Below are 7,128 nucleotides of genomic sequence, written 5' to 3'. Positions count from 1 at the left end.
CACACACACACACACAGTGTTTAACACAAGTGACAGGTACGGCAGGACTTCCTGTCCCCAGCTCTTTTCCGTTTCCTGAGAAAAGTAACATGACAGGTCACGTCGACCAATAAAATATGTTTAATGATGCACTAAACGCAACAAAAAGACTAATTATGCGAATAGCTGCATGAAACGGACATATTTAAACTCACTGACTTCATTCCTTCACCAGACATCACAACGCTACATCGCAACGCTACATCGCAACGCTACATCACAACGCTACATCGCAACGCTACATCGCAACATCGCAACGCTACATCGCAACGCTACATCGCAACGCTACATCGCAACGCTACATCGCAACGCTACATCGCAACGCTACATCGCAACGCTACATCGCAACGCTACATCGCAACGCTACATCGCAACGCTACATCGCAACGCTACATCGCAACGCTGCATCGCAACGCTACATCGCAACGCTACATCACAACGCTACATCGCAACGCTACATCGCAACGCTACATCGCAACGCTACATCGCAACGCTGCATCGCAACGCTACATCGCAACGCTACATCGCAATGCTACATCACAACGCTACATCACAACGCTACATCGCAACGCAACATCACAACGCTACATCACAACGCTACATCACAACGCTACATCGCAACGCTACATCGCAACGCTACATCACAACGCTACATCACAACGCTGCATCGCAACGCTACATCACAACGCTGCATCGCAACGCTACATCACAACGCTACATCGCAACGCTGCATCACAACGCTACATCACAACGCTACATCACAACGCTACATCGCAACGCTACATCACAACGCTACATCGCAACGCTACATCACAACGCTACATCGCAACGCTACATCGCAACGCTGGCACCCACCCTTAAGTAGAGGACTCAGTGTAAAGTCCCCACACATCGGTAAATACCAATACAGTTGTTCAATTATGAGGCGAGTTGCTTTAGCCACGGAAAAAGAACAGAACCTTCCCGCTTAGCCATGATTGGCTGAGATAACGGGATGGGGCTGGACATGCTGAGAGATGAGTTGGGATTGGTCTGCCACGTAGCACCTTCTGTTTATAACATGATCTGCTCAGTAGGAGTAGATAATCCTCTACAGCTTTGTGTTTTTGGTAAATGTTAGCCGTGGAGAAGTGTCAAAGTGTTGCTGTCAACAACAACGATGCCCCTGAATTTAGCGGGTGCTAATCGACAAAGATCCGTGAGGAAAAAGTGATGGACTACTTTCTGCACAAAGATCCGTGAGGAAAAAGTGATGGGACTACTTTCTGCACAAAGATCAGTGAGGAAAAAGTGATGGGACTACTTTCTGCACATAGATCAGTGAGGAAAAAGTGATGGGACTACTTTCTGCACAAAGATCAGTGAGGAAAAAGTGATGGGACTACTTTCTGCACAAAGATCAGTGAGGAAAAAGTGATGGGACTACTTTCTGCACAAAGATCAGTGAGGAAAAAGTGATGGACTACTTTCTGCACATAGATCAGTGAGGAAAAAGTGATGGACTACTTTCTGCACAAAGATCAGTGAGGAAAAAGTGATGGGACTACTTTCTGCACAAAGATCAGTGAGGAAAAAGTGATGGGACTACTTTCTGCACAAAGATCAGTGAGGAAAAAGTGATGGGACTACTTTCTGCACAAAGATCCGTGAGGAAAAAGTGATGGGACTACTTTCTGCACAAAGATCAGTGAGGAAAAAGTGATGGGACTACTTTCTGCACATAGATCAGTGAGGAAAAAGTGATGGGACTACTTTCTGCACATAGATCAGTGAGGAAAAAGTGATGGGACTACTTTCTGCACATAGATCAGTGAGGAAAAAGTGATGGGACTACTTTCTGCACATAGATCAGTGAGGAAAAAGTGATGGGACTACTTTCTGCACAAAGATCAGTGAGGAAAAAGTGATGGGACTACTTTCTGCACAAAGATCAGTGAGGAAAAAGTGATGGGACTACTTTCTGCACATAGATCTGTGTGAACTGGAGTGACGTGACAACAACGTTGTAGCTTGTTACAATCCACCCGGACAAGACAGGAAGTGAAGCGTTGGATCCATGAGTACGGGTTGGAGTGGCTACATATTCAGATACTAAACATTTATAGTTTGAACGGAACGTCGTTTTCACTGCAAGTTTAAAGGCATAACTGTCAGCTAGCTCGCGAACGTTAGCTTGCTAGCTCACCAACTAAGGTTGTGTGTATGACTGCGTTGTAACTAATATTACGCCACCGTTTACACCTTGTGTATCATGTTGCATGTGACAAATAAACTTAGATTTGATATGATATAGTGTGTTTACCAGAGACGGTAATGTGAAGAACAACATGGCCAAGGACAAGGATAAAGTGTCTTTTTCCCTGGAGTTTCTTCTTCTTGTAGGTTTCCACTTTCACCACTTTTAGTCTTGACTTGAAATCTTTGGTTGTTTACTACACGACCGTGCTCACTCTGTTTAGCACATGGCCTCACATGTGAATCCTTAATGAGATGGGTGGGGCTAAGGCTTAAGAGGGTGTGAACGATGCTGAATGGGTGGAGACAAAGCAGGGCTCTCCAGTAGATGTAGCAAAAACATTCAAGGGCCATTCTCTCAAAAGTGACGTTACAAGTTTATCAAGTTACAAGTTACAAGTTTTTTCAAAGCAGAATTACTTTCCCATTGGTCCTCAAACGCAGTGTAGGATCTACCATTTTGCAGCTCTAAATCTCTAATTTTGCTACATAAGACCGAATATAGTTGGTCAGTCACATTTACAACATTGTTCCATTACAATAACAAAAGCTGGTGCGTGGGCTTGACTAGTCGGATTGGCTGGATTTGATCTACCATAGTGCTGAATCGCCACTACTGTCCACGGTGCTGAATCTCCACTACGGTCCACGGTGCTGAATCTCCACTACGGTCCACGGTGCTGAATCTCCACTACGGTCCACTGTGCTGAATCTCCACTACTGTCCACGGTGCTGAATCTCCACTACGGTCCACTGTGCTGAATCTCCACTACGGTCCACTGTGCTGAATCTCCACTACGGTCCACTGTGCTGAATCTCCACTACGGTCCACTGTGCTGAATCTCCACTACGGTCCACTGTGCTGAATCTCCACTACGGTCCACTGTGCTGAATCTCCACTACGGTCCACTGTGCTGAATCTCCACTACGGTCCACTGTGATGAATCTCCACTACGGTCCACTGTGCTGAATCTCCACTACGGCCCACTGTGCTGAATCTCCACTACGGTCCACTGTGCTGAATCTCCACTACGGTCCACTGTGCTGAATCTCCACTACTAGGGCGATTTGATTGTATGTTTGTTTAGCGGAGAACCTGACACTCTCTCTGTGATAAAGTCACCACAATAAGCCGGTTATCATTACATCTGCCATTATCCAAAAGTATGTGGACACCTGCTCGTCAAACATCTCATTCCAAAATCATGGGCATTAATATGGAGTTGGTCCTCCCCTTTTGCTGCTATAATAGCCTCCACTCTTCAGCCACAAGAGCATTAGTGAGGTCGGGCACTAATGTTGGGCGATTAGGCCTGGCTCGCAGTTGGTGTTCGATGAGATTGAGACCAGGGCTCTGTGCCGGCCAGTCAAGTACTTCCACACCGATCTCGATAAACCATTTCTTTATGGACCTCGCTTTGTGCACGGGGGGGCATTGTCATCCTGAAACAGGAAAGGGCCTTCCCCAAACTGTTGTCACAAAGTTGGAAGCACAGAATCGTCTAGGATGTCATCGTCTGCTGTAGCATTAAGATTTCCCTTCACGGCCTCCCAAGCGGCGCAGCGGTCTAAGGCACTGCAACACAGTGCTAGAGGCATCACTACAGACCCGGGTTCGATCCTAGGCTGTGAAGCAGCCGGCCCCGACCGGGAGACCCATAAGGTGGTGCAAAATTGGCCCAGTGTTGTCCGGGTTAGGGGAGGGTTTGGACGGCCGGGATGTCCCATCGTGGTCTAGCGACTCCTTGTGGCGGGCCGGGCGCATGCACGTTGACTTCGGTCGCCAGCTGTACAGTCTTTTCTCTGGTGCGAGTGGCTTCCGGGTTAAGCGAGCAGTGTGTCAAGAAGCAGCGCGGCTTGGCAGGGACGTGTTTTGGAGGACGGTTCTCAACCTTCGCCTCTCCAGTAAGATCATTTAAAAAGAAAAACTAGGCAAGTCAGTTAAGAACAAATTTTTATTTACAATGACGACCTACCTAGGAACAGTGGGTTAACTGGCCTTGTTCAGGGGCAGAACGGCAGATTTCGGTTACTGGCCCAACGCTCTAACCACTAGGCTGCCATTCTACTGCTGATGTTTGTCTATGGAGATTGCATGGCTGTGTGAGCAATTTTATACATCTGTCAGCAACACATCTGGCTGAAATAACCAAATACACTATTTTCTACATTGCAGAAAATAATGAAGACATCAAAACTATAAAATAACACATACGGAATCATGTAGTAACCAAAAAAGTGTTAAACAAATCAAAATATATTTTAGATTCTTCAAATAGTCACCCTTTGCCTTGATGACAGCTTTGCACACTCTTGGTATTCTCTCAACCAGCTTCATGAGGTAGTCACCTGGAATGCATTTCAATTAACAGGTGTGCCTTCTTAAAAGTTCATTTGTGGAATTTCTTTCCTTCTTTATGCGTTTGAGCCAATCAGTTGTGTTGTGACAAGGTAGGGGTGGTATACAGAAGATAGTCCTATTTGGTAAAAGACCAAGTCCATGTTATGAAAACAAAAGCTCAAATAAGCAAAAGAGAAACAACAGTCTATCATTACTTTAAGACAGATCAGTCAATACGGAACATTTCAAGAACTTTGAAAGTTTCTTCAAGTGCAGTCGCAAAAACCATCAAACACTATGATGAAACTGGCTCTCATGAGGACCTCCACTGGAAAGGAAGCCCCAGAGTTACCTCTGCTGCAGAGGACACGTTCATTAGAGTTACCAGCCTCAGAAATTGCAGCCCAAATAAATGCTTCACAGAGTTGAGGTAACAGACACATCTTAACATCAATTGTTCAGAGGAGACCGTGTAAATCAGGCCTTCGTGGTCGAATTGCTGCAAAGAAACCACTACTAAAGGACACCAATAATAAGAAGAGACTTACTTGGGTCAAGAAACACAAGCAATGGTGAATGGATGATCTCCACAGGTGTGGTTCCCACCGTGAAGCATGGAGGAGGAGATGTGATGGTGTGGGGGTGCTTTGCTGGTGACACTGTCTGTGATTTATTTAGAATTCAAGGCACACTTAAGCAGCATGGCTACCACAGTATTCTGCAGTGATACGCCATGCCATCTGGTTTGGGCTTAGTGGGACTATCATTTGTTTTCCAACAGGACAATAACCAAACACATATCCAGGCTGACCAAGAAGGAGAGTGATGGAGTGCTGTGTCAGATGACCTGGCCTCCACATTCCAGGTGAAGCTGGTTGAGAGAATGCTATTTGAAGATTTTGTTTAACACTTCTTTGGTTACTACATGATTCCATATGTGTGATTTCATAGTGTTGATGTCTTCACTATTATTCTACAATAGAATACAGTAAACATAAAGAAAACCCCTTGAATGAGTAGGTGTTCTAAAACTTTTGACCGGTAGTGTATTTGTCCTGCTACTGGTCACTATTACTCCTGTTTCCATGTATATATTATTCCTGCTACCAGTCACACTTCAACCCTGTTCTCTGTCTGTTTGTCCGCCCGTGTGTCGTGTGTCAGTCTGTCTGTTTGTCCGCCCGTGTGTCGTGTGTCAGTCTGTCTGTTTGTCCGCCCGTGTCTCGTGTGTCAGTCTGTCTGTTTGTCCGCCCGTGTGTCGTGTGTCAGTCTGTCTGTTTGTCCGCCCGTGTGTCGTGTGTCAGTCTGTCTGTTTGTCCGCCCGTGTGTCGTGTGTCAGTCTGTCTGTTTGTCCGCCCGTGTGTCAGTCTGTCTGTTTGTCCGCCCGTGTGTCAGTCTGTCTGTTTGTCCGCCCGTGTGTCAGTCTGTCTGTTTGTCCGCCCGTGTGTCAGTCTGTCTGTTTGTCCGCCCGTGTGTCAGTCTGTCTGTTTGTCCGCCCGTGTGTCAGTCAGTCTGTCTGTTTGTCCGCCCGTGTGTCAGTCAGTCTGTCTGTTTGTCCGCCCGTGTGTCAGTCAGTCTGTCTGTTTGTCCGCCCGTGTGTCAGTCAGTCTGTCTGTTTGTCCGCCCGTGTGTCAGTCAGTCTGTCTGTTTGTCCGCCCGTCCGTCAGCCCGTCCGTCCGCCAGCCAGCCAGCCGACGGATGTCCGTCCGTCCGTCACTTACTTGTATAAACAAAATGTCCCCGGTTGGTCAAATGTCTGTTGGTTTACTATTCTAGTGGGGACTTCTGGTCACAAGTATAGTCACACACACACACACACACACACACACACACACACACACACACACACACACACACACACACACACACACACACACACACACACACACACACACACACACACACACACACACACACACACACACACACACACACACACACACACACACACCTGTCTTCCTCCAGCATGGATATTATAATTGTGATGCATTATGGGAGACATTCAGAAAAAAAAAATGATAGGACATTTCTGTCGCTCGGGCCAAGCTGGCACAGGACCAATAGAAACACAGCAATACTGTGGGAGTGTGTGTGTGTTTTATATTCACGCCAAAAAACATTTAGATGATATCAACAACAGATAATATCAGAGCAGAAATGAGAAGTCTGGACTTGTTTTTGGACCTACTGTAATACCATTGGTTAAGTTTGCCCAGGATCGATCTAAGGCTGCAACAATAAGACTACATTACCCATAACCACTTGCTCCGAACCCATTCCCCTACTACCAGCCTACACTTCCCAGCTAGGTTCGAACTCCTTCACCCCCAGTCTTTTCTCCGCACACAGCAGAAATAACAGGGGGGAGGAGCCGACTGTACAAAGAGAGCAAAGCACACATCCACTTCCATATGAAAACAAACTACAGCAGATCTTACCCTGCTATTCTCTAATATAAACAGACCTATAGGCTTTCTAAACATTGACTTAAGAGAGAGTAAATAAGTTGTAGT

General features: G+C 46.3%; 1 protein-coding gene across 5 annotated transcripts in view; it reads right to left on the bottom strand.

Annotated features, from left to right (window-relative positions):
• LOC124039454 (nuclear receptor coactivator 2-like) overlaps positions 1-7,128 on the bottom strand; it is a 178,395-nt gene that overhangs the window by 52,863 nt on the left and 118,404 nt on the right. The window lies entirely within an intron of this gene.

This window comes from Oncorhynchus gorbuscha, linkage group LG07, assembly GCF_021184085.1.
Source record: "Oncorhynchus gorbuscha isolate QuinsamMale2020 ecotype Even-year linkage group LG07, OgorEven_v1.0, whole genome shotgun sequence".
NCBI classification, from domain to species: domain Eukaryota; kingdom Metazoa; phylum Chordata; class Actinopteri; order Salmoniformes; family Salmonidae; genus Oncorhynchus; species Oncorhynchus gorbuscha.
Note: the sequence above shows the minus strand (reverse complement) of the source record. Positions and strands in the feature narration are given on the sequence as shown.